At 43.9% G+C, this 26,424-nt stretch overlaps 1 protein-coding gene across 5 annotated transcripts in view; it reads left to right on the top strand.

Annotated features, from left to right (window-relative positions):
- SLC39A11 (solute carrier family 39 member 11) overlaps positions 1-26,424 on the top strand; it is a 498,181-nt gene that overhangs the window by 32,194 nt on the left and 439,563 nt on the right. The gene's annotated exons all lie outside the window — the stretch shown is intronic.

Below are 26,424 nucleotides of genomic sequence, written 5' to 3'. Positions count from 1 at the left end.
TTCATGCTCTGGTAACTTCTAGGTTGGATTACTGTAATGCGCTCTACGTAGGGCTGCCCTTGAAGACAGTTTGGAAGCTTCAGCTAGTGCAAAACGCAGCAACCAGACTGCTGACGAGGACCAGCCGGTCAGCGCATATAACACCTGTTCTGGCCCGTTTGCACTGGCTACCTATTTGCTTCCGAGCCAGATTCAAGGTGCTGGTTTTGACCTATAAAGCCTTACACGGCGTGGGACCGCAGTATCTTGTGGAACGCCTCTCCCGCTATGAACCGACCCGGTCACTTCGCTCAGCGTCTAAGGCCCTCCTCCGGGTACCAACCCATCGGGAAGCCCGGAGGACAGTTACTCGATCTAGGGCCTTTTCTGTAGTGGCCCCCGAATTGTGGAATAGCCTCCCCGAAGAAATACGCCTGGCGCCGACGCTTCTATCTTTTCGGCGCCAGGTTAAGACCTGGCTATGCTCCCAGGCATTTTAAAGCGTTTAATGTTACAATTTTAAATCTCTTTGTTTCAGTTTATTTATTGTGATATTTTGTATTTCTGTACTTTTAATCTTTTGTACACCGCCCAGAGAGCTATTCGCTATGGGCGGTTTAAAAATGAAATAAAATAAATAAAATAAAATAAATAAGAGAACCCCTGTCCTATATCACTTCCAAGATTGCATGGATTCACACCAGAGAAGAAAAGAAAGCAATAGAAATATGTGTATATATACTTGCCTGAAGGAAATCAGGGTGCAAGGTCAGGGTAAAGAATTATATGCTTTGTGAGAGTCTCTCTCTTGCTCTCTCCTCCTGCCTATTGCCACATGGCCAAGCATATCATTTTTATTCCTTCCCTTGCCCAGCATTCCAAGCTGCATGTTGAGATGATCTTAGGGAGCGATATGAGGTGTCAAGAAGTTTGTTGGAGCCAGCGGGAGCTATTTGACTCCAAAATCATAACCTTAAATGTATTTTGAGCTTGCATTGAATTGCATGTAAATTGAGAGGGGGCATACAGGTGAGTGATCTGGTACATGAAAGGATTTCCTTTGTCCTGTTTGTCTACCTGTATATTAACTTTAATTATACTTGTAGTCTCTGGAGTAAATGGATAGGTGTAAATTAAACTTCTTATCTTGTGTGAGTTTTGTTGACCTAAGCTCCACCTTGGTCAGGGGCTACTGTTTTGTTGAAAGGATTATTCCTGAGCAAACCTGGAATGTAAATCAAATAATAAATAAATAAATGTGGACCCTTCCTTATTACTTGTTAACTTGATTAATACCTGCCTTCCTGGGGTCATCAAGCCAGTTCTGAGCACCCTGTAATTTGGGGTCAATGTGAGGGCTGTATCCCAGAAGTCTGTGCTTTTCAGGTTGTCATGCCATGATCCAATAATATAAACCACAGGGGGAAAAAACCCATTTTATGCATACCACCTTACAAATCGGACAAGAGAGATTGCCATTGCCACACCTCCAACAAAAATAAAGATCTCTCTGAACAAACAGAGGCAACTAATAAACAACAACAACAATAACAAGAGAAAATTGGTCCCTCAGAGAGGGTATCTGTTTCTGCAGTTCTCCCAAAAACTATCCCAAGACCAGTCATCTCAAATGTCAGTAGACTGAGTCCATCAATGGAGGTAATTATACCCTTAGAGTCAGATGATCCAAGGCAGGGCATACATAAAAAATATAAGCTATTAGGACATTTGAGTGCTCCTTCAGCTAACTTGATTCAACAAGGTTTATTCTATAAGGAATCTGTAAATATAGGGCGGTCATCCTCCCTTACAAATGATTTGACTATTTCTCGGAACTCTATTCGGGGAAAGCTATCAACTAATTCAGGATGACAAAAATGCATCCAACCAAATAAGTTATCTCTTTCATGGAATATCACTGGATGGTTAAAAGAAGCTCCAGACTCCCAGTTTTTGGATTAATCAGACCGCCTTTGCTGATTTAGTTTTTCACTGTTAGGCTTCTTTTAACATGCATTGGGGCCGGAGTAGTCGGGAGTCTCTCACTGAGGCAATTCTGGGTAGGGGATGTTACAGCAGTGGGGGGTTGATTAGCCATCACAGGGGAAGGGATATGTGCTTGCTTGCCTCCTGATCCCCCTCCCAACCCACGGGACACTGGCAGTCATGCTGGGAACTCCCTGGATTTTACTGTTCTGCTGATGAATGCAAGGTCAGTGACTAATACATTCACTTTAATCCAGGACTTAATCCTGGATGAGTGTGCTGACATTGTGTGTATTACTGAAACCTGGCTAAATGACCAGGGCAGAGTGGGACTTTCCCAGCTCTGCCCCCCAGGGTTTGTGGCATTCCAGCAGACCAGATCCAGGGGACGGGGAGGTGGGGTTGCAATTGTCTGTAGGGAATCTATTTCCCCTGTCAGGTACCCTGTCCCTAACACCTCCAGATTTGAGTGTGTGTGCCTGGCACTGGCTCAGGGTGACAGAGTTGGGACTCTGCTGGTGTACCATCCTCCCCGCTGCCCAACAGTCTCCCTCCCTGAGCTGGTGGAGCTGGTCTCTGCATTGGTGTTGTGGTTTCCCAGGCTGATAGTCCTGGGTGATTTCAACATAAATGCTGAGGTTAGTCTCTTAGGTCCAGCTCAGGACTTCATGGCTGCCATGACAACCATGGGGCTGTCCTTAATATCTTCAGGACCAACCTATGTGGCAGGACACACACTCGATCTTGTGTTTTGTTTGGGACAGGAAGCTGGTGATCTGAGGTTGGAGGGGTTCTTGGTGACTCCATTGTCATGGTCAGATCACCACCTGATTAGGTTTAGACTTTATGCCCCTGATAACCTCCGCAGGGGTGATGGACCGATTAAGATGGTCCGCCCCTGGAGTCATGGATTCTGATGGTTTCCTGAATGCTCTGGGGGATGTTCCCAACATGGCTGGCACTACTGCCGAAGCCCTGGTCAACCTCTGGAATACGGAGGTGACCCAGGCGGTGGACACTATCGCTCCAAAGCGCCCTCTCCCACCAGGGAAGGCCCATAATACACCTTGGTTTACTCAAACCTTGGGCCTGATGAAATGGCAGGGACAACGGTTAGAGCGCCAATGGAGAAAAACTCAATCTGTCTTTGACTGAACACTAGTTAGAGCTCATTTTTGAGCCTACCATGTGGCAGTGATGGTGGCGAAAAAAGCTTATTTCTCTGCCACCATTGCATCTGCCCAGTGCCGTCCAGCTATGCTTTTTTGAGTGGTCCGGGGTCTTTTGGGCTGTGGCCTGACAGCAGACTCTGAACCATCAGTTGCTCGCTGTGAAATGTTTGTGAGGCACTTCGCATATAAAATTGCTTGCATTCGGATTGACTTGGACTCCTTGTTAATTACAGTTGTGCCAGATGTCCCCGTTGCTCCCTGTGGTCATTTTTCCATGGATACTTTTCAGCTTGTAAAGCCTGAGGATGCGGACAGGATTCTGGGAGATATGAGGGCCACTACATGCTGACTTGATCCTTGCCCATCCTGGCTAATTAAATTCGCCAGATTGGGAGTAACTGGTTGGTTGACATATCTGATTAACACCTCCCTAAGGGAAGGCTCTATGCTAACATTGTTGAAGGAGGCTGTGATTAGACCTTTGTTAAAAAAGCCTTCATTAGATCCTGCGGATCTTAACAGCTTCCGGCCAGTCTCTAATCTCTCCTTTCTTGGCAAGGGGATTGAGATGGTGGCGGCGGCTCAACTCCAAGTTTTCCTGGATGAATCAGATTATCTAGACCCTTTTCCAATCAGGCTTCAGGCCTGGTCATGGGACAGAGACTGCCCTGGTTGCCCTGCTTGATGACCTATGCTGGGCATCAGACAGGGGGAGTGCATCCCTGTTGGTGCTGCTGGACCTCTCAGTGGCCTTTGATACCATTGATCATGGTATTCTTCTGAGCCATCTTGCTGGGATGGGTCTAGGAGGCACTGTTTTACAGTGGCTCCGTTCCTACCTGGTGGACAGGACCCAGAAAGTGGTGCTGGGAGACTACTGCTTGACTCCCTGGCCATTGGCCTATGGGGTACTGCAGGGTTCCATTTTGTCTCCCATGCTCTTTAACATTTATATGAAACCACTGGGAGAGGTCATCAATATGCTGATGACACTCAACTCTATCTCTCCTTTCCATCTGATGGCAGGGTGGGAGTACTCATCCTAAACCGGTGCCTGGAGGCTGTGAAGGGCTGGATGTGGGCGAACAAACTGAAACTTAATCCAGACAAGACGGAAGTGTTGCTGGCCAAGGGAAAAACTGCCCCAGGGATAGAGTTGCAACCTGTTCTGGATGGGGTTGCACTCCCCTTGAAAGAGCAGGTCTGCAGTTTGGGCGTCCTTCTGGATCGTGCCCTGCTGCTGGAATATCAGGTGGATGCGGCAGCCAGGGGTGCTTTTGGCTATCTCAAAATGGTCTCCAAGCTGCGTCCGTTCCTGGAAGCAGCTGACTTAGCCACGGTGATGCATGCATTGGTGACATCGAGGCTTGATTACTGTAAGGCACTCTATGTGGGGCTGCCTTTGAAAATGATTCGGAAACTACAGTTGGTCTAAAATGCAGCAGCCAGAATGTTAACTGGAGCATGGCACAGGGAGCATATCACCCCTGTGCTTTATCAACTCCACTGGCTCCCAGTTTGTTTCCGAGCCCAATTCAAAGTGCTGGTTTTGACCTTTAAAGCCCTAAATTGCCTTGGACCAGTGTACTTAAGGGACCGCTTATGTCCATATGTTCCTAGCCTGGATTTAAGATCATCTGCCTCTGGTCTCCTCTGGGTGCCTGGAATGAAAGGAGTTAGATTGACAGGCACGCGGGAGAGACCCTTTTCAATGGTGGCTCCCAGACTTTGGAATTCCCTGCCCCAAGAAGCCCGCTTTGCTCCCTCCCTGATGGTCTCCCGGAAACTTGTAAAAAACATTTTGTTCCGGAGAGCCTTTGGTTGGGACTGACAGGTCAGCCTGACAGTGTTTTAAGTTTTTTATCTTTTATTTTTATCTTTTAAGTTCTTTTATTCTTTCTTTTTTATGTGTATGCACATATATACATGTATGTATGTTTGTATGTCTATGCATAATGCATTTAATGTATTTTAATAGTATTTTATACATTTTAATTAATTAATTTATTTATTAATTGAATTTATATCCCGCCCCATAGCCAAAGCTCTCTGGGCGGTTCACAACAGATAAACATCCAATATACAATTAAAACATATATTAAACAAGTTGAAAACTAAACCTAATCAAACACATAAGCAACTACAAAACTCAATACTACATAAATATGAAATGTTTAAATACTTTAAAAAAGTATTAAATTGATTGAAATATTAAGATGTTAAAAAGTTAAGATACCAATATCAAAATGTTAAAATATTTAAATATTAAAATGTTAAAATGCCTGAGAGAAGAGGAAGGTTTTTACCTGGCACCGAAAAGATAACAATGTTGGCGCCAGGCGTACCTCATCAGGGAGAGAATTCCATAATTCGAGGGCCACCACTGAGAAAGCCCGTTTTCTCGTTGTCACCTTCCAGGCTTCTCTCTGAGTAGGCCCCCGTAGGAGGGCCTTTGATGTTGATCGCAGCGTACGGGTAGGTTCATATCAGGAGAGGCGTTCCATCAGGTATTGTGGTCCCAGGCCATGTAAGGCTTTATAAGTTAAAACCAGCACCTTGAATCGAGCCTGGAAGCATATAGGCAGCCAGTGCAAACGGGCCAGAATCGGTGTTATATGTTCGGACCTCCGAGTCCCTGTTAACAGTCTGGTCGCTGCATTTTGCACGAGCTGTAGCTTCCGAACCGTCCTCAAAGGCAGCCCCACGTAGAGTGCATTGCAGTAGTCCAATTTAGAGGTTACCAGTGCATGGACAACTGAAGCAAGGTTTTCCCTGTCCAGATAGGGGCGTAGTTGGGCCACCAACCGAAGTTGATAGAAAGCACTCCGTGCCACCGAGGCTACTTGTGCCTCTAGTGACAAGGATGGTTCTAAAAGAACTCCCAAACTACGGACCTGCTCCTTCAGGGGGAGTGCAACCCCATCCAGGACAGGTTGAACATCCACCATCTGGTCAGGGGAACCACCTACTAACAGCATCTCAGTCTTGTCTGGATTGAGCCTCAATTTATTCGCTCTCATCCAGTCCATTACCGCAGCCAGGCATCGGTTCAGCACCTTGACAGCCTCACCTGAAAAAGATGAACAGGAGAAGTAGAGCTGTGTGTCATCAGCATACTGGTGGCAGCGCACTCCAAAACTCCTGATGATGGCACCCAGCGGCTTCATGTAGATGTTAAAAAGCATGGGGGATAGTACTGACCCCTGTGGGACTCCATATTGGAGAGCCCAGGGTGCCGAGCAAAACTCCCCAAGCACTACCTTCTGGAGACAACCCGCCAAGTAGGAGCAGAACCACTGCCAAGCAGTACCTCCGACTCCCAGATCAGCAAGTCTCCCCAGAAGGATACCATGGTCCATGGTATCAAAAGCCGCTGAGAGATCAAGGAGAATCAACAGAGTTACACTCCCCCTGTCTTTCTCCCGACAAAGGTCATCTCCAAGGCTGTCTCCGTGCCAAAACCGGGCCTGAAACCCGATTGAAATGGATCTAGATAATCGGTCTCATCCAAGAGCGTCTGCAGCTGGTCGGCAACCACTCTTTCTAGGACCTTGCCCAAGAATGGAACATTTGCTACCGGCCTGTAATTGTTAAAATTTTCTGGGTCCAGGGAAGATTTCTTCAAAAGTGGTCTCACCACTGCCGCCTTCAGGCAGCCAGGGACCATTCCCTCTTGCAATGAGGCATTAATCACTTCCCTGGCCCAGCCGGCAGTTCCAACCCTGCTAGCTTTTATCAGCCAAGAGGGGCAAGGGTCCAATGTAGAAGTGGTTGCGCGCACCTGTCCAAGCACCTTGCCGACATCCTCAACCTGTACCAATTGAAACTCATCCAACAAATCATGACCAGACTGTGCTCCGGATACCTCATTTAATGCCACTGCTATAACATTGGAGTCCAAGTCCTGATGGATGCAAGAGATTTTATCCTGGAAGCGCCTAGCAAATTCATTACAACGGGCTTCAGATGAATCAATCATGTCCTTAGGGCCAGAATGTAACTGCAATGTTTTGTGTTTTTATTGTGTATTTCATTATATATGTGTGCTATTTTATGGTAGCTGCCCTGAGTGCCCTATTGTAGGGTAGAAGCGCAGGATAGAAATATTTTAAATAAATAATAAATAAATAAATAACAACAATATCAAAAAAGAAATGATGGTTTCTGCAGGGCTGTTCAGCTCTGATCCTAATCAGTAGCAAAACGGAGAAAGAGCAAGGCCACATGCCATGCACTTGGACTGTAGGTACTCTTACTGCAGTGTCAAAACAGAGAGTCTCTTTCTGTTCCGAATACTGAAGGTTTCCTGTGTTTCTTTGTCCCAGCAGTCCTCGGTGCAACCTGAAAGCTGCATAGTAGAGCAGGCATGGAGAACCTTTTTCAGCCTGAGAGCCACATCCCTTGTGGGGAACCTTTGGAGGGGCATATACTAGTGACAGGTTGGGCCAGGTGCAAAAGCGGGCAGAGCAATGGATGTGATGCTTACCTTTGCACAGTAGGCTGTAATACAGCCACCCAGAGGTTTCTACACATACCTCAAAAGCTGCGCACACATGTCTTTGTCCAGGCAAGCAAGAAGTATCAAGGAAACATTCCAGCCAGGAGGCTCACTTAAGGAGGGCCGAGGAGTGTGGCCCAGGAAGAGTTCAGAGGGCTGCAAAGAGAGGCCTGTATCTGGACCCTGGGCCTGAAGTTTCCCACCCCTGTAGTAGAGCTTAATCTATTGGGAAGGGCCATAGCTTAGCTGTAGAGCATCTGCCTTCCATGCAGAAGGTCCCAAGTTCAATCCCTGGCATCCTCTGATAGGACTAGGAGGGATTCCTGCCTGAAACCCTGGAAAGCTGCTGCCAGTCAGTGTAGACAATATTGAGCTAGATGGACCAATGGTCTGCTTCTATATAAGGCAGCTTCCTATGTTGTGAAGTTCCTATGTAAGTGTGCTGTCTCCTTTCACACTGCATCTTAAAGCCGTGGCTGTGTACATACCACACATTTAAAGCACATTCTCCCCCCACCCCCGGCAAAAATAAATAAATAATGGGAACTGTAGCTAAGGGTGCTGGGAGTTGTAGTTCTGTGAGGGGTAAACTACAGTTCTAAGGACTCTTTAGTGGAAGCAGTATTCTTTAAATATATGTTGTGATTCATGTAGTCTCCATGGCTTCAAGATCAAGTCAGTTCTCTCCCTCTTCTCATCTCCAGTTTTTGTTTAACATTCAACCTGATGCAGAGTGCTGGAGAACTCAAAAATATTTCTACTCTTTTGGCTTGTCCTAAAGGTGGTGGGAGCCCTCCTCCCAATTCCACCATCCCTACAGCTTACCTGGACCGTGATGAGGAAGGACAGGGTAGTGGGGTGAGGTTGGGGTTTTTCAGAGGCACCATTAGGGGCTTTGCCCCACCACACTGGTTGCTGGTGCTTAAAGATATTGCTTGACTGCAACTACTGGATCTTTTCTAAGATCAAGAATGTTTCCTGATGATTAATACACACAAATGGCAGCAGAGTGTAGTCTTTAACTCCTTCCAGACTGCAGACTGTGGGGGAAGAGAAATATTATGGCTTTCCATTTTAATTTTAATTTAATTTAATTTTTGGCCCTTTTGAGTTCCGCCACCCTCAGAAGTTCTGGGGATGACAGCCTGGGAGAGGGCATTCTCTGTGGCAGCCTCTAAGCTGTGGAACTCCCTCCCCACTGAGGTGTGTCTGGCAACTTCATTGTACAACTTTCACCGAATGCGGAAGATGCACCTCCTTACCCTGGCCTTCAGCACCTGAGTTGTGTATTTTTAGGCCCCACCCTATTTTCTGTGATGTTGTTTAGGTTGTTTTTAACTGTTTTTAATTGTGTTATTAACACGTAAGTATTATTATTATTATCATTATTATCATTATTATTATTATTATTATTAATAATAATAGTAATAATAATAAAGCATTCCAACACTAGGAGGTGATAGCCTCTGCTAGCCTATTCCTTCCTCTCTTAAACGTTTGGGGAACAGAGGTGAAGATTCCAGTGTTGGGAGAAGGCCCAGGAAAAGACCAGCTGAGCTGGAAACAGTAAATTACTACGGAGCTTGGAAAAGTTACTTTTTTAAACTACAGCTCCCATCAGCCCCAGTCAGCATGGCACTGGAGTGGGCTGATGGGAGTTGTAGTCCAAAAAAGTAACTTTTCCAAGCTCTTGCTGTACTGTGGTGACCTTTGATCTTTTTCTCTCTGGAGGAATAGTTTTTGTTATAGTAACTTTGAGGGCAGTTGGAAGCAGAAAGTTGCTTGTAGTACTTAATTGCTTTTATCAAGAGAAATGGTATTACAAGGAGAACTTACAGAAAGTTAGGAAACACTGTTTATGTTATTTATTTATTAACCATCTGTTTATATTTGTTATACACTTCATAAAATGAGTTCTCTACGTGCTGTACAAAAGCAATTAAAAACATAGTAATAAAATGTGCAAATGCATGAGACAAAAAAGGGTCCCTAAACTTAATTGTCATATAATGAAGGCAGATTCACCTGCGATTAATTACAGTTGCACAATCTTCCATTTATGGAAAGAAAGTGGGGGATGCACTTTTGCATTCAGAGTGAGTAAAATACCTAATGTTGTTCTAATTTGCAGAAGGCAATCTGTGGCTGTGTATTAGTAGATCTCTTTTCTGCAGCTGTGTTGCTCCATGACAGCTGTGTAATTGCCTTTACTGATTAAGAGAAGGATTTGTAGATTTCAAAATGCTGAAATCTGAGAAAATGTTGAAGAAGACTGAACAGTCATTATTGGGCTGTGTCTTAGGACCTTTCTTGATGAAGGGTCTCCCTTTTCCCCAACTTTGTGGTAATGCAGTATTTTTACAGGGTCCACACAATAGTTTTCTAAATAATAATAGTAATGATTATTTAAATGCTGCTTTTCCATACTTGTAGAATCATAGAATAGTACAGCGGGAAGGGGCCTATATGGCCATCAAGTTCAACCCCCTACTCAATGCAGGAATCCAAATTAAAGCATACTTGACAGGTGGCTGTCCAGCTGCCTCTTGAAGGCCTCCAGTGTTAGAGCCCACCACCTCCCTAGGTAATTGGTTCCATTGTCGTCCTGCTCTAACAATTAGAAAGTTTTTGCTGATATTCAGCTGAAATCTGGCTTCCTGTAACTGGAGCCTATTATTTTGTGTCCTGCACTCTGGGATGATCCAGAAGAGATCCTGGCCCTCCTCTGTGTGACAGTCTTTCAAGTACTTGAAGAGTACTATCATATCTCCCCTTGGTCTTCTCAAGACTAAACATGCCCAGTTCTCTCCTCATAGGGCTTTGTTTCCAATTTCCTAATCATCCTCGTTGCCCTCCTCTAAACCTGTTCCAGTTTGACTGCATCCTTCTTAAAGTATCGTGTCCAGAACTGGATGCAGTTCTCAAGCTGGGGCCTTACCAGTGCCGAATACTGGATTTCTGTGGGAGGATCTAAAATCTTTTCATCAGGTAGCAATCCGATTACTTCAAAGGGGTAGTTTTGAAGCACAAACTATTGCTTGTTAAATGTTTGACAGAAAGTGGCTTGCTTTTTTAAAAACATTTAAAGGTCAGTTAACTAATCCAGTTCTATTTTTTTCTAAAGCCTAAACCTCCCCTTCCTGTGTCAGCCTATTTTGTGTGTGAGTTTATGTTCAATTCCTATAGACAAATTAGATTTTTATCGTAGGTCACATAGATCAGATGTGGAGGGTGATACCGTAACTAGAGAGTGGGCCTTTCCAGTGGTGGTTCTCCTGACTATGGAACGCTCTTCCTGGGGAAACTGACCTGGTACCAACATTTCCGGCTTTTAGGTGTAAGGCAAAGAGATCCTGTTTACCCAGACTTGTATATTAGACGGAACTCTCTGAAAATGTCAAGGAACACTGGATTAAACTGAAGACATCATTATTACAGCATGTGAACAAACTATTGGATACCAAACTAAGAAACATCAGGATTGGTTTGATGAGAATGATAGTGAGATTGAACATATCGACAAGAAAAGGAAAGCCTTCCAGATGTGGTAGAAAGACATTAACTGTGCTGCTAAGAAAAAAAATCTATGCCAGTGCAAAGGCTGAGGTCCAAAGAAGAACTATAGAACTTAAGAACGCCTGGTGGATAAAGAAAGCTCAAGAAATCCAGCACTTTGCAGATGCTCACGATGCACGGGGCTTTTTTAATGCCACAAAGGCCATCTACGGACCAACAAATTACGGTACAAATCCCTTACGTTCAGTGGATGGTACCAAACTTCTTAAGGATAAAGAGTTTATTGTACTGTGCTGGAAAGCATTACCACAATCTCCTTAATCATAACTGTATTGTGGCTGGTGAGATCTTCTCGCAAATTCCACAACAACAAACTAGAGACGAGCTTGCAGTGTCCCCTAATTTGGATGAAATCAGTAAAGCCATCAATCAAATGAGGATCAACAAAGCTAGTGGACCTGATGGGATTCCTGCTGAAGTCTTTAATGAAGGTGGCTCTGAACTTACACAACAATTGCATAAGCTCATTGAAAAAAATCTGGATGAGGGAGGAGATCCCGGAAGACTTTAGGGACACCATAATTATCACCCTTTTTAAGAAGGGTGATAGAACAGATTGTGGGAACTATCGAGGTATTTCTCTTCTTGCTACTGCAGGTAAAATTCTTGCAAGGATCCTCACAAATCGCCTCCTACCGATCTCAGAGGATGTCCTCCCCAAATCTCAAAATGGCTTCCGCCCTACCAGTGGGACAGTGGACATGATCTTCATTGCACGACAGCTTCAAGAAAAATGCCGGGAGCAGAATTGGCCTTTATATATAGCGTTTATTGATCTGACTAAGGCCTTTGATACTGTGAATCTAACTGCTGTCTGGACCATCCTTTTGAAAACTGGATGCCCTGATAAGTTTGTGAATATTTTGCGACTCCTTCGTGACAACATGACAGTGACAACTTTGGATAACAATGGCTTTCAGAGCGATCCATTCAGAGTTGGATCAGGCGTAAAACAGGAATGTGTCGTTGCTCCTACCTTATTTGGAATACTGTGTACAGTTCTGGTCGCCTCATCTCAAAAAGGATATTATAGAGCTGGAAAAGGTTCAGAAGAGGGCAACCAGAATGATCAAGGGGATGGAGCGACTCCCTTATGAGGAAAGGTTGCAGCATTTGGGGCTTTTTAGTTTAGAGAAAAGGTGGGTCAGAGGAGACATGATAGAAGTGTATAAAATTATGCATAGTATTGAGAAAATGGATAGAGAAAAGTTTTTCTTCCTCTCTCATAATACTAGAACTCGTGGACATTCAAAGAAGCTGAATGTTGGAAGATTCAGGACAGAGAAAAGGAAGTACTTCTTTACTCAGCACATAGTTAAACTATGGAATTTGCTCCCACAAGACGCAGTAATGGCCACCAGCTTGGATGGCTTTAAAAGAAGATTAGACAAATTCATGGAGGACAGGGCTATCAATGGCTACCAGCTATGATGGCTGTGCTCTGCCACCCTAGTCGGAGGCAGTATGCTTCTGAAAACCAGTTGCTGGAAGCCTCAGGAGGGGAGAGTGTTCTTGCACTCGGGTCCTGCTTGCAGGCTTCCCCCAGGCACCTGGTTGGCCACAGTGAGAACAGGATGCTGGACTAGATGGGCCACTGGCCTGATCCAGCAGGCTCTTCTTATGTTCTTATGTTCTTATTTGCTATCTTCATTGCTATGATTCTACACCTTATTGAGGGGAAACTTCCGACGTGTGGAAAGCATATATCGAACAGATGGAAAGCTTTTTAATCTCAGTAGGCTGAAAGCAAAAAGTAAGGTAACGTCAACCTCTGTCATAGAACCTCAATATGCCGATGATAATGTAGTCTCCACACCTTCAGAGAAAGATCTTCAAACTATCCTAAATGTCTTTGCAGAAGCATATGGAAAGCTTGGGCTCTCACTTCATATTAAAAAAACCAAAGTGCTTCATCAACAGGTGCCAACTAGTCCCTCTGTAGCACCATCAATCCAGCTTAATGGTGCAACGCTGGAGAACGTTGATCACTTCCTCTATCTTGGCAGCCATCTCTCTGTAAAAGCTGACATCGATGTTGAAATTCAGCATCGTCTGAGCTCTGCAAGTGCCGCATTCTCCCGAATGACGCGTAGAGTGTTCAAGGATCGGGATATTTGCAGGGAGACCAAAATGCTTATTTACAAAGTCATTGTACTACTGACCTTACTGTACGCCTGTGAAACATGGATCATTTATAAATGCCACTCCCAACTTCTTGAAAGATTCTACCAACGCTGCCTCCGGAAAATTCTGCAAATTACTTGGGAAGACAGATGGACTAATGTTAGCATTTTAGAAGAAGCAAAGACTACCAGTGTTGAAACAATGATCCTTCAACATCAGCTTCGCTGGACTGACCATGTTGTTCAAATGCCTGATCACTGTCTTCCAAAGCAGTTACTTTACTCCCAACTTAAGGATGGAAAAGAGAATATCGGTGGACAGCAAAAGAGGTTTAAAGATGTTCTTAAAGCGAATCTAAAAAATGTAACATGAGCATCAAGAACTGGAAAGTCTTGGCCCATGAAAGTCCCAAATGGAGATTGGCTATTATCAAAGGTGCTATGGACTTCGAAGAAGCATGAATACAGGGCGAATGGGACAAATGAGCTAAGCGGAAGGCACATCAAACAATTCCTCATCGCAACCATCTTCCATCTGGAAACCTGTGTCCTCACTGTGGGAGGCTGTGTGGATCCAGAATTGGCCTCCACAGTCCCTTACGGACCCACTGTTAAAGACCTTATCTTGGAAGACAATCTTACTCGGCCATGAGTGATCGCCAGTGATGAATTAGTTTTCTCCCTTGTTTTTAGTTGCTATGTTAGTATTTTTTTAATGCTATGTTAATTTCTTAGATAGAAGTTTACTTTACTTTTGAAAAATGTCGTCCTTTGCATTGTGTCTTCTGTGCTCTGTGTATCTATGCCTGCTCTGGCAAATAGGTTTGTCAGGTCTGCTCTCCAGACAACAGCTGTATTCAGGTGAGGGTAGGGCCACTTCTCTGCAGTTCACACATTGGTGGGGGAAAGGTCTGAAAAGGGGAGCCTGTTCTATGCCTGTAGGCTCCTGTGCAATCAGGGTTCTAAATCATTGGAGTGAAGGAGGAGCCTAAGCATGTAGAGCAGGTTTCCCTGTTCAGACTTTGCCCTCCAACATTTGGGTAGTTTTCTTTGGGGGGGGCAGGTATTGCTGTTCTAGCTTTTTATTTGTTTTATTTTATCAAGCACCCTTGATTTCGCATCCCACATCCCCGAAAGAGGTAATCTCCAAATGCAACAATAGCAGAAGCTTACAAGCCACCTCTTTTTCCCAGCATGATGTTCTTTTGTCAGTGTTAACCTCAACATTATGCAGCATCTACAGCCAGGGCTACGTAAAAGGGCAAGACTGGAAAAAAAGCAACAATGTTTCTGAGGAATTGGCTTTTGATTTATTTATTTATTTATTTATTTATTTGTTAGATTTTTATACCGCCCCACTAGCATAGCTCTCTGGGCGGTGTACAGCAAAAAATACAAATATACACAATAAGAACCCATAATATAATACAACAAGGACACATATAAAAGAATGAAAGATCTAAAATCAGTTACAGCAAGTTTTAAAAACTGAATTAAAATTAAAGTTAAATTAAAATGCCTTAGAAAAGAGGAAAGTTTTAACCTGGCGCCGGAAAGATAACAATGTCGGCATCAGGCGCACCTCATCGGGGAGACTATTCCACAGTTCGGGGGCCAACAATGAGAAGGCCCTAGTTCTTGTTACTACCCTCCGAGCTTCCCTCTGAGTCAGAACTCGGAGGAGGGCTTTCGATGTAGAACGCAGTGTACGGGCAGGTTCAATCGGGAGAGGCATTCCAGCAGGTATTGTGGTCCCGCGCCGTATAAGGCTTTATAAGTTAAAACCAACACTTTGAATCTGGCCCGGAAGCATATTGGCAGCCAGTGCAAGCGAGCCAGAACAGGTGTTATATGTTCAGACCGCTTGGTCTTCGTTATCAATCTGGCTGCCGCGTTTTGTACGAGCTGTAGCTTCCGAACTGTCTTCAAAGGTAGCCCTACGTAGAGCGCATTGCAGTAATCCAATTGCCAGGTTACCAGAGCATGTACCACTGATGTGAGGTCCTCCCTGCTCGGATAGGGACGTAGCTGGGCTACCAACCGAAGTTGGTAGAAAGCATTCCGTGCCATCGAGGCTACTTGAGCCTCAAGTGACAGGGAAGGATCTAAAACAACTCCCAGACTGCGAACCTGTTCCTTTAGGGGGAGTGTAACCCCGTCCAGGACAGGGTGTATATCCACCATCTGATCAGAGAAACCACCCACCAGCAGCATCTCAGTCTTGTCTGGATTGAGCCTCAGTTTGTTAGCTCTCATCCAGTCCATTATCGCAGCCAGGCAACGGTTCAGCACATTGACAGCCTCACTTGAAGAAGATGAAAAGGAGAAATAGAGCTGCGTGTCATCAGCGTACTGGTGACAACGCACTCTAAAACTCCTGATGACCGCACCCAACGGCTTCATGTAGATGTTAAAAAGCATGTGAGACAGGACTGACCCCTGCGGGACTCCACATTGTAGAACCCATGGTGTCGAGCAATGTTCCCCAAGCACTACCTTCTGGAGACGACCCGCCAGGTAGGAGTGGAACCACCGCCAAGCAGTACCTCCAACTCCCAGCTCCGCGAGCCTCTCCAGAAGGATACTATGGTCGATGGTATCAAAAGCCGCTGAGAGATCAAGGAGAATCAACAGAGTTACACTCCCTCCGTCCCTCTCCCGACATAGGTCATCATACCTGTAGCTTCCGAACTGTCTCGGTGCCAAAACCGGGCCTAAAACCGGATTGAAATGGATCTAGATAATCAGTTTCATCCAATAGCGCCTGGAGCTGGCCAGCAACCACTCGTTCCAAGATCTTGCCCAGGAATGGAACATTCGCTACTGGTCTGTAGCTGTTGAAATTTTCTGGGTCCAAGGAAGGTTTCTTCAGAAGTGGTCTCACTGCCGCCTCTTTCAGACAGCCAGGGACCACTCCCTCTCGTAAAGAGGCATTTATCACTTCCGTGGCCCAGCCAGCTGTTCCATCCCTGCTAGTTTTTATTAGCCAAGAGGGGAAAGGATCTAGTACCGAAGTGGTAGCACGTACCTGTCCAAGCACCTTGTCCATGTCCTCGAGCTGAACCAACTGAAACTCATCCAATAAAACATGACCAGACTGAGCTCCGGACACCTCATTAGGATCAACTGCTATAAACTGAGAGTCTAAGTCCCGGCAGATGCATAAGATCTTATTCTGGAAGTGACCAGCAAACTCATTACAACGGGCCACTGATGACCCTACCATGTCCTGAGGGCCAGAGTGAAGTAACCCTCGGACAACTCTAGAAAGCTCTGTTGGGCGGGAAAGAGATGACTTAATAGTGGCAGCAAAATGTTGTTTTTTCGCCACCCTCACCGCTCCTAAGTACAGCTTAGTAGAGGCACTTACCAGCGCATAATTGCATCCATCGGGAGTTCGCCTCCACCTCTGCTCTAGCCGCCTCCTGTCTTGTTTCATCGCTCTCAGCTCTGGAGTGTACCATGGAGCTGTATGAGCTCTACAGAGGAGAGGGCGCGCAGGAGCGATCGTGTCAACAGCCCGGGTCATCTCCGCATTCCACAGTTCGACCAGGGCTTCGACAGGAGCGCCAGTCTTATCAGCCGGAAAATCCCCCAGAGCCCTTTGAAAACCTTCAGGATTCATTAGTCTCCGGGGGCGGACTAATTTAGTAGGTCCCCCACCCTTGCAGAGGGGAAAAGCCACTGTAAGTCTAAACTTCAGCAAGCGGTGATCTGTCCATGACAACGGGAGAGATGTAAAACTCCCCACATCCAGATCACCATCCCCATGTCCAGTAGCAAAAATCAGATCTAGAGTATGCCCCGACACATGTGTTGGGCCACTAACATATTGGGACAGCCCCATGGTTGTCATGGATGCCATGAAGATGCCATGATGCTATAGAAGACACATTTGTGAACATTAGCAGAAATGAAAAACAAAACAAAACCCCACACTTAGATTCTGGAGTAGCTTCTCATTACTCTCTACCCTATATAGTGGATACGTTCCAGTTATCTCCCCCCCCCGCCTCCGGCTCTCAGTCATTCCATCTTCTCCTTTGCTAGCATAATTAAAATGACTTCAGAAAAAGGATGGTGAATGTTGCTGATGCATTCCAGTTGTGTACCACAGCTCACCAGGTGAAGACCAGTGGGCTGTTCAAATTGGCCAAACAAAAGAACACCTGAAGGCAGATATGCCTATTGTTTTTGTTAATGTTTTACTGTTGGCATCACAGCGTGGCGGTGAGAGCTGGAAAGGGGCTTTGCAGCTCCTTAAAGAGAAATTGGAACAGTCTGAAACTAGCATATGTGGGGCAAAAAGTGATTATTTACTTTTTTTTACTGTCTTTAAGGGAGCACAGTGGCTACTTCTGTTTGACAGCATAGTCCATTTTTAAGAAGTGGTTGTAAATTGTGTATTTGTGTTGTCCCTAGCCACCTATTTGGAAGGTTATTTTGACATTATTACTTCTCAGTGGAATAAGCATGCTGTATTTCATATGTGCTTATTGCTACTTCGACTTTGTTTTCTGGTTAAAGTCCAATTTGGTGGAGAAGCAGGGATTCTTAGGACTCGAGTTTGATCTTTTCAGTGTTCTTAAATTGTTCTTGACAGAAGCATGTAAAGAATGAAAAATGTTATTGAACATCGTATCCCAATTTTGTGTTGTACTCCTTTGAGAAATATATTAGTCTGTAGGCTTAGACCTCAGAAAAGTCCATCGTGATGGCTGTTGAGAGCAGGAATGGGCATCATTTTGCATCTCTGTATATGTTGAGGTTTACTTTATCCTTATCTTACTAATGAACCATGCACTTAATAACCCTTCCCTCCTGCTGGGTGGACAGAAATGTATCATCTGTAGTTAGCCTAAGGAAAGACTCAGGGTTCATATTTACCATCAAATTTCAACACATTGAGTTGGTTGCACATCACACTAGGCTATGCACATATCACCAACTTAAAGTGCAGAGAGGGAGGGGGTGTTGTTGGCAAGAGAGGTGTGGGGGGTGGGGAAGGAGTAGGGAAGGGGCTGCTTGTGCATTCTGGGCTCCAAATTGTTCAGACTGCCTTTGTGCTGCTTAATTCTCTGCCTCTCTGCTTCCTTTACTTCCCTTTAAAATGGAGATATGAAACATGCACAGTACTGTCTCACAGTTGGAGCCTGTGACAGTTTTTTAAGCAAAAGGGTAGTTGAGCATACACTGGAGAGTAAATTACTTGCACAAGTGATCTTGTGAATCTTTCTGCTACTTGCTCTAAATCTTCTTGAAACTTAATGGGGCCAATCTAGATCTTTATCATTTGATCTCTATATGAATTAAAAAACTTTAATTTCATCATTAACAAATACATTATTTTATAACAAAGTGGCTTTATCAAAGGATTCATAGTACTAGAGCTATTAATGTAATTAGGCTAACATCACAATAACTTTTGTATTGTTTCTTTTTTGAATTTGATCAAAGGTCTTGATTATTTTAAGTTGTGAACACATTTAACACACAGGAAAACTGTAATACATTAATTTGTGCCGCATTGACAGAATTTTTAAAATTAGTGCAGAGCTTCTTATTAACTAGGAGAATGAGATAGAGCTGTCCGCTGTCACCTTAGTTCATTATTAACTGCTACAGGAACTCCTCATAATAACTATTAGATCTAATGATAACATAAAAAGCATTGGGGAAAATATCCTTCTATAGATGTTACAGTTATCTCATTGATATATCCTCTACAGTTGGTAATCAGTTTCTTTCAGTTGATCAAATCTTATAGATTAATTTTGAGGGTCTGAGTAGAATGTTACTTCGTAATTAGCAGCAATTCATGAAATTACATTGAGGTAACCTGTTTATGTTAGAACAGATTTAGAAAGCTGAACTTATGTCTCGCTAGAATTACTGCTATGTAAGGTGATTGTACTTCTGAAATCTTTTTCGTTTTTTAATTTTATTTTCTTAATAAATTATAGCAAGGTGAAGAAAATTAGAAGGGACTCGTGTAATTTTGAACTAGAGCCATAGATACGTGTTGGAGGGGAAACAGGCAAACCAAAACTATTTGGTGTGGACTTCATTGAGGAAGTCTCAATATCAGGTTATTTATAGGTGATATGACCACTTTGAGCAACCTCTTTGTGGAAGAGAGAAGAAGAATATATATCTTTTAACTATAAAATAGTTTTGAAAAAAAATCTTACCATGGCTAAAGTCCAGAAATATATTATTTGGGTTTGGAAACCTTTTTTGACTACCCTTCAATAAACAGGAATATTAGAATTTCATGCCTTGCAGAAGCTTTAAACATTTTCCTAGGGAATGCAGATATAAAATTCTCCAAAATGTTGCTCAAATTGCATGAGCAGTGTAATCCTCTTGGGACAAAAATCACTTTAGTTTTGTTATGTAATTTTTGTAAGAGATTACTGATTTAACAAGCAAACCTCTCTTTAGCAGTCTGACACACAATTGTGTTGAATTTGAAGTAATGAAGTGTTCAGTATGTTGACATTAACTATGGATTTGAGAATGGGGTGGAGTTTTGTTTGCTTTTTGAGTGTCAGTGTGGCAAGGAGAGTACGCTCAAACCCTTAATACAAACGTAGCGTGATGCAGAAAAATGAAGCACTGAACAGGAGTTGGGAGAAATGGGTTGTACTCCCAGGATCCACCTTGGCTTGTTTTGGGCATGGGTGAAAATTGCATACGTAAGCATCTGGAGTGAATGAGGAGTACTGCCAGCCTGTTAGGTGTCCAATCCATACTTCTTTCTGAAGACGAAATTAATCTGCCTGATCTTTTTGTTTGGCAGTGGAATGGGCCATCCATCCAAACAAGCAAAAAAGGGTGAAATCCAGTTGTGTACTTCTGTTCATGGAAGGGCTTTTGATACAGTGGAGACCACTGCCAACAGAAGGTGGTAACTTTTGTAGATTCCTCCTCCGCTTTGCATCCCCTTCTGCCCCCCTGAAAATATATTCTGGAGGGTCGGAGGAACCATCCAGAATAGTGCGGATGGTCATCTCGGTGGCTGCGAAGGGATGGTGTGATTGATTAAGAAAATGGCCTCCTCCGGCTTTCATTAGTGGAGACCTGCGCTGTATCGGACTCGTCCATAAACAACAGGGCACCTTCCATTTGCATAAGGCACGAATAGAAACCATCAGGCCCAGGGGTCAAATGCAGGCCTCTGTTGGACTCTTAGAGATCCTTGGAACACTAGACCATACCCCTCACTGGACCTTCTCTGCACCCTCCTTGAGTGCTTTTGCCTAGGTGGAATTTGCCCATCAGTGATCATGCCTTTTAGGTGGAGGATGGAGGGGAGTGTGTGTAAACTTCTGATGTTTACATGGCTGGAATGTAGCCTACTGTACAAAAGCAAGGGCCACATCTGGCTCCACCCACCTCTGGTATGTGGCCCTGGAAGGTTGCCCAGAAGGGAATGTGGCCCTTGGGTTAAAAAAGCTGCCCACTTCAGGCAAGCGGGCATAGTAGGATACAATCCAGTGTTAAACAAACAGCAGGCAACAACAGCAACAACCGGAAAAAGATCTGTGCTCACTGCTCAGAGACTTCCAGGACCTGTACAATTGTTGAGGATTTCAGTTGTAGAGGAAAAATGAAAACTGGAAGGAGTGGCTGGAAAAATGGCTTGCTTGAGCCCTTAACAGCTTAGAATATCCTAGAGGTGGGCAGTTGGATTGGGCAGGTTTGTGCCATGAGGTTAAAAAAGCTATACGGGAAGGCTTCTGCATCGTGGAAGGGAAAATGGACATTTTTTCTCCTTTAACTCTCCAGAATCCTCTCTTTCTCTTCTTATTTATTTATTTGTTTATTTTATTTAATTTATATACCGCCCTAAGCCCGAAGGCTCTCTGGGCAGTGTACAAAAAGATAAAAAACAAGCAATGTATAAATACAATAAATACAATAAATACAATAAATCAAGAAAACAAAACAAACAAACAATAAAAGAACTAAACAACATCCAAAATACAAATAATGATGAAAATGTTATTAAAACACACTTTAAAATGGCTGGGAGTATAAAAAGGTTTTCACCTGGCGCCGAAAAGATAGTAGCGTCGGTGCCAGGCGCACCTCATCGGAGAGGCTGTTCCACAGTTCGGGGGCCACCACAGAAAAGGCCCTGGTTCTAGTCACCACCCTCCGAGCTTCTCGATGGGATGGCACTCGGAGGAGGGCCTTAGATGTTGAGCGTAGTGTCCGGGTAGGTTCATATTGGGAGAGGCGTTCCACCAGGTATTGCGGTCCCATGCCATGTAGGGCTTTATAGGTCAAAACCAGCACTTTGAATCTAGCCCGGAAACAAATAGGAAGCCAGTGCAGACGGGCCAGAACAGGTGTTATATGAGCGGACCTTCTGGTCTGCGACAGCAATCTGGCCGCTGCATTCTGGACTAGTTGTAGTTTCCGAACAGTCTTCAAGGGCAGCCCAACGTAGAGCGCATTGCAGTAGTCCAGTCTAGAAGTTACCAGAGCATGAACAACTGAGGCGAGGTCGTCACTGTCCAGATAGGGACGTAGCTGGGCTACCAGGCGAAGATGGTAGAAAGCATTCCGTGCCACCGAGGCCACCTGGGCCTCAAGTGACAAGGAAGGATCAAAAAGAACCCCCAAGCTACGAACCTGTTCCTTCAAGGGGAGTGTAACCCCATCAAGAACAGGATGGTTGTTGTTGTTATGTGCCTTCAAGTCGATTATGACTTATGGCGACCCTATGAATCAGTGACCTCCAAGAGCATCTGTCATGAACCACCCTGTTCAGATCTTGTAAGTTCAGGTCTGTGGCTTCCTTTATGGAATCAATCCATCTCTTGTTTGGCCTTCCTCTTTTTCTACTTCCTTCTGTTTTTCCCAGCATTATTGTCTTTTCTAGGGAATCATGTCTTCTCATGATGTGTCCAAAGTATGATAACCTCAGTTTCATCATTTTAGCTTCTAGTGATAGTTCTGGTTTAATTTGTTCTAACACCCAATTATTTGTCTTTTTCGCAGTCCATGGTATACGCAAAGCTATCCTCCAACACCACTCCGGCCATGAGCAGAGCTTCGGCTGTGTTACCGCTGCTTTACCACTCTGCGCCACGGAGGGTCTTGGGCCATTAAGGCAATAGTTTGATAATTACTGCATTCCCTGGGATCTCCTTTCTTTGGAATTGGGATATATATTGAAAGCTTCCAGTCTGTGGGCCATTGTTTAGTTTTCCATATTTGTTGACAGATGTTTGTCAAAATTTGGACAGATTCAGTCTCAGTAGCTTGTAGCAACTCTATTGGTATGCCATCTGTTCCTGGTGTTTTGTTTCTTCCAAGTATTTTAAGAGCACGTTTCACCTCACATTCTAAAATTTCTGGTTCTTCATCATACGTTTCCTCCATGAATGAATCTGTCATCTATGCATCTCTTTTATAGAGTTCTTCAGTGTATTGCTTGCTTCTTCCTTTTATTTCGTCTCAGTCAGTCAGTGTGTTCCCCTGTTGTTTATTCAACATCCCTACTCTTGGTTTAAATTTCCCTTTCATTTCTTTAATCTTTTGGAATAGGGCTCTTGTTCTTCCCTTTTTGTTGTCCTCTTCTATACAGTAACTATTATAATCGTTCTCTTTGTCCCTATGTACTAGATGCTGTATTGTTGCATTTAGGGTTCTGACCGTGGTTCTATCTCCTCTTGCTTTTGCTTTCCTTCTCTCTTTAACCATTTGAAGAGTTTCTTCAGTCTTCCATTGAGGTCTTTCTCTCTTTTTAACGAGAGGTATTGTCTTTTTCATTCTTCCCTGATAATGTCTCTGACTTCACTCCATAGTTCTTCTGGTTCTCTGTCAACTAAGTTGAAAGCCTCAAACCTGTTCCTTTGATCTTTATATTCATCTGGGATGGTATTTAAATTGTATTTTGGCATTATGATTGCTTTGTTGTTCTTGATTTTTGATACAACGAGTTCATGATCTATACCGCAGTCTGCTCCTGGTCTGGTTTTCGCAGAAAGTATGGAACTTCATCTTTTGCTACCAATTATATAATCAATTTGATTCCTATATTGACCATTTGGTGATGTCCATGTGTACAGTCGTGTTTTCAGTTGCTCAAAAAATGTGTTTGCAAGAAACAAATTATTGGCTTCACAGAATTCAATAACTCTCCTGCTTCATTTCTGTCTCCTAAGCCCCATTTCCCCACAATCCCTAGTTCTTATGTTCCCTACTTTTGCATTCCAGTCCCCCATGGTTATCATCACATCTTGTTTTGGTGTATGATCAATTTCTTCCTGTACTTCTGCGTAAAATCTCTCCAGTTCCTCTTCTTCTGTGTTTGTCGTTGGAGCATAGGCTTGGATGATGGTTATGCTAATAGGTTTTCCATTTAATCTCATTGATATCACTTGCTCAGACCTTGCATTATAGCTCCTAATTGCTTTTGCTACATCACTTCTCACTATTAAAGCAACCCCGTTTCTTCTTAATTTCTCATTTCCTGCATAAAATATTTTGTAGTTGCCTGACTGAAAATGTCTCATTCCCGTCCATTTTAATTCACTCATGCCAAGTATTGTAATGTCGATACGTTCCATTTCTTGCTTGACAATTTCTAACTTTCCCTGGTTCATGCTTCTCACATTCCATGCTCCTATTATGTGCGTCGTTCAACTCCGGACTCTCCTTTCGCATCTGTGCGCATCAGCCTCTGGGCTTCCTTTTGGCTTTGACCCAGCTGCATCATTAGTCACAGCGCTACTCGTACTTGTCCTTTGTTCTTCCCCAGTAGCTCGTTGAGTGCCTTCTGACCTGGGGGTCTCATCTTCCAGCACTATCTTGTGTTGCATTTTGGATACTCTGTTCATAGGGTTTTCATGGTAAGAGGTATTCAGAGGTGGTTTACCATTGCCTTCCTCTGAGTTTGGAAGCATCTTAGTCTGGTGTCTCAGCTTTGACCATTCTGCCTTGGGTGCCCCTACTAGGAGTCTAGCCTCTTGGTCTAGACTCCTGACAGCATTGCTCTCAGCTTCTTCAACACTCTCAAACCCCCTCCGCACGTTAAGGTGTGCATCCTAAAGGGAGTCTCTTCCTGGTATATAGCAGTAAGGCACTCATGTTTCAGATGGGCAGCTTGCCCTAAATATGCTCTCTTTAGTGCTTATATAACACAGTTGGGGGAAGAATTTCAGGAGGATGGGGAAAGAAAAGTTTCAACATTTATCTAATTATTTCCTTTCCCCCTCCTGCTTTCCAGAAAACCCCACCCCACCTGAACAGCACTACAATTCTTCTGTTCCAGACTGGCTAGAGCTCTAAACAGGAGCACTTCTTTAGGGGCTGGGATACGCTGCAACATTTGATTGTGGGTCCCAGTTGTACGAGTCAAGTTTGTGAGGCTTTTAGTCATGCTCACACTAACCCAAAAGAAAATAGCAGCATCAGATGGAGAGAGCAGGGAAGAGACCTTGCTTGATTCAAGAGTCTGACATAAAGGAAGAGCACTACATGAAAAAGTCATGTAAGTGAGAGAGGTGATGGCTCTTATGTGATAAATGCCCAAATCAAAAGAGCTCTGAAACCAGTAGTGGCTGGTGAAGCGGGGCTGCATTGCTGACCTCAATGCCATGTACTGCTGTCGGTTACTGAGAAGGAAATCCATGGCTATTTATGCGGTAGATAGACTTTTCTTAAATTAGGTTTGCCAGGGACTATTCAAAGGCATTTCTTATGTCTACAGTTTTTATATAATCTGCTGTTCAGTCCAGCAGGGCCTATGAAGCTGCTTCTCAAGGCAATACTATAAATATAAACAATAAAACCCTTAGAAACATAGCATCACAATAAAACAACCAGCAATAAGACTTCCTGAAAAGCATGTAATTAAAAGTAACAGTGAGCTAAAAATAATTAGACAGCCATCCTAAAGGCCTTGAAGAGCAACAACAAAAAGATAATTGGGCCTTTTTTTTTTTAAATGAACAGAACACGCCTGGTGAGCCTTCCCGGGGAGGGAATTGCATCATGTCTGTATCACAACTGCAAAAAGCCCTGCTTCTCATTAGCCATCAATCTGGGTTCAATTGAATGAGGCACACAGAGCTGTGCCTTACTTGATAAGTGAAGGACATGGGGATGTTCTGCTCCCTGTTATACTTCTGTGCAGAGCTCACATGCATAGCAAATGTAGTTGATTTCAAGAGAAATGTTGGAGAGGTATATTGGGTTCTTAAACTACTTTATCCCACATAAAGTTATTAAGATCTCTCGCCTTTGTTAGTTTTAAGTCTGTAATATGTCTTCACCTTAGCTGTAGTCCTGTGCATGGCTGCAGCTTTTTTTTTAGCTTACTTAATTTTTTTGTATTTTTAACTATTCTTCCCCGTGCCCCGGAATATGATTGAAGGGTGGTATAAAAATACATCAATAAAGAATGCAATATTGGGTGGTAACATCAATTGTGTCAGCTACAGTGCAAGTTTTAGCCTCAATTGGAGGCCAGTGCTCCATTTTCATAGTGGCAGATCAAGCTTATCTATCTGCATGATCTTGGAGATAACAGCTAATGTGATTTGGACGCTCAGTGTGATTGCCCAGTTCTACAGAGACCTGTTTGTGATGGACTAGAGCTTGGTGATAGAACATCTGCTCTGAATGAAGAAAGTCTCAGGTTCAGTCTCTGGTATCTCCAGGTAGGGACAGGAGTGGCTCCTGCCTGAAAAACCTGGAGAGCTACTGCCAGTCACCATAGAAAATACTGAGCTAGATGGGCCAGTGGTCTGACTTGCTAGAAGGCAGCTTGCTATGTTCCATGATGCTATAGAAGCTGCAAAATCCTCACTAATGCTAATTGATTTAATGATTGGTGGCAGAATGTGGGTGGGAAATTGCTTCTGAACCACACAAAGTGTTCCTGTGTGTAAAAGCAAGAGCTCTCAACTGAGGTTCCCTAAGTGTCAAGGTGAAGAACTCTGATTTATTATAACTCTTTACCTCTTGCTGTGCCTGATATCTTATTAGAAGAGCTTCTACTCCAGGGACCTGGTTGGCCGCTATGGGAGACAGGATGCTGGACTAGATGACCCTTTGGTCTGATGCAGCA

Source organism: Rhineura floridana, chromosome 3, assembly GCF_030035675.1.
Source record: "Rhineura floridana isolate rRhiFlo1 chromosome 3, rRhiFlo1.hap2, whole genome shotgun sequence".
NCBI lineage: Eukaryota > Metazoa > Chordata > Lepidosauria > Squamata > Rhineuridae > Rhineura > Rhineura floridana.
The sequence above is the reverse complement of the archived record's forward strand: the minus strand, read 5'-3'. Positions and strand labels throughout refer to the sequence as shown.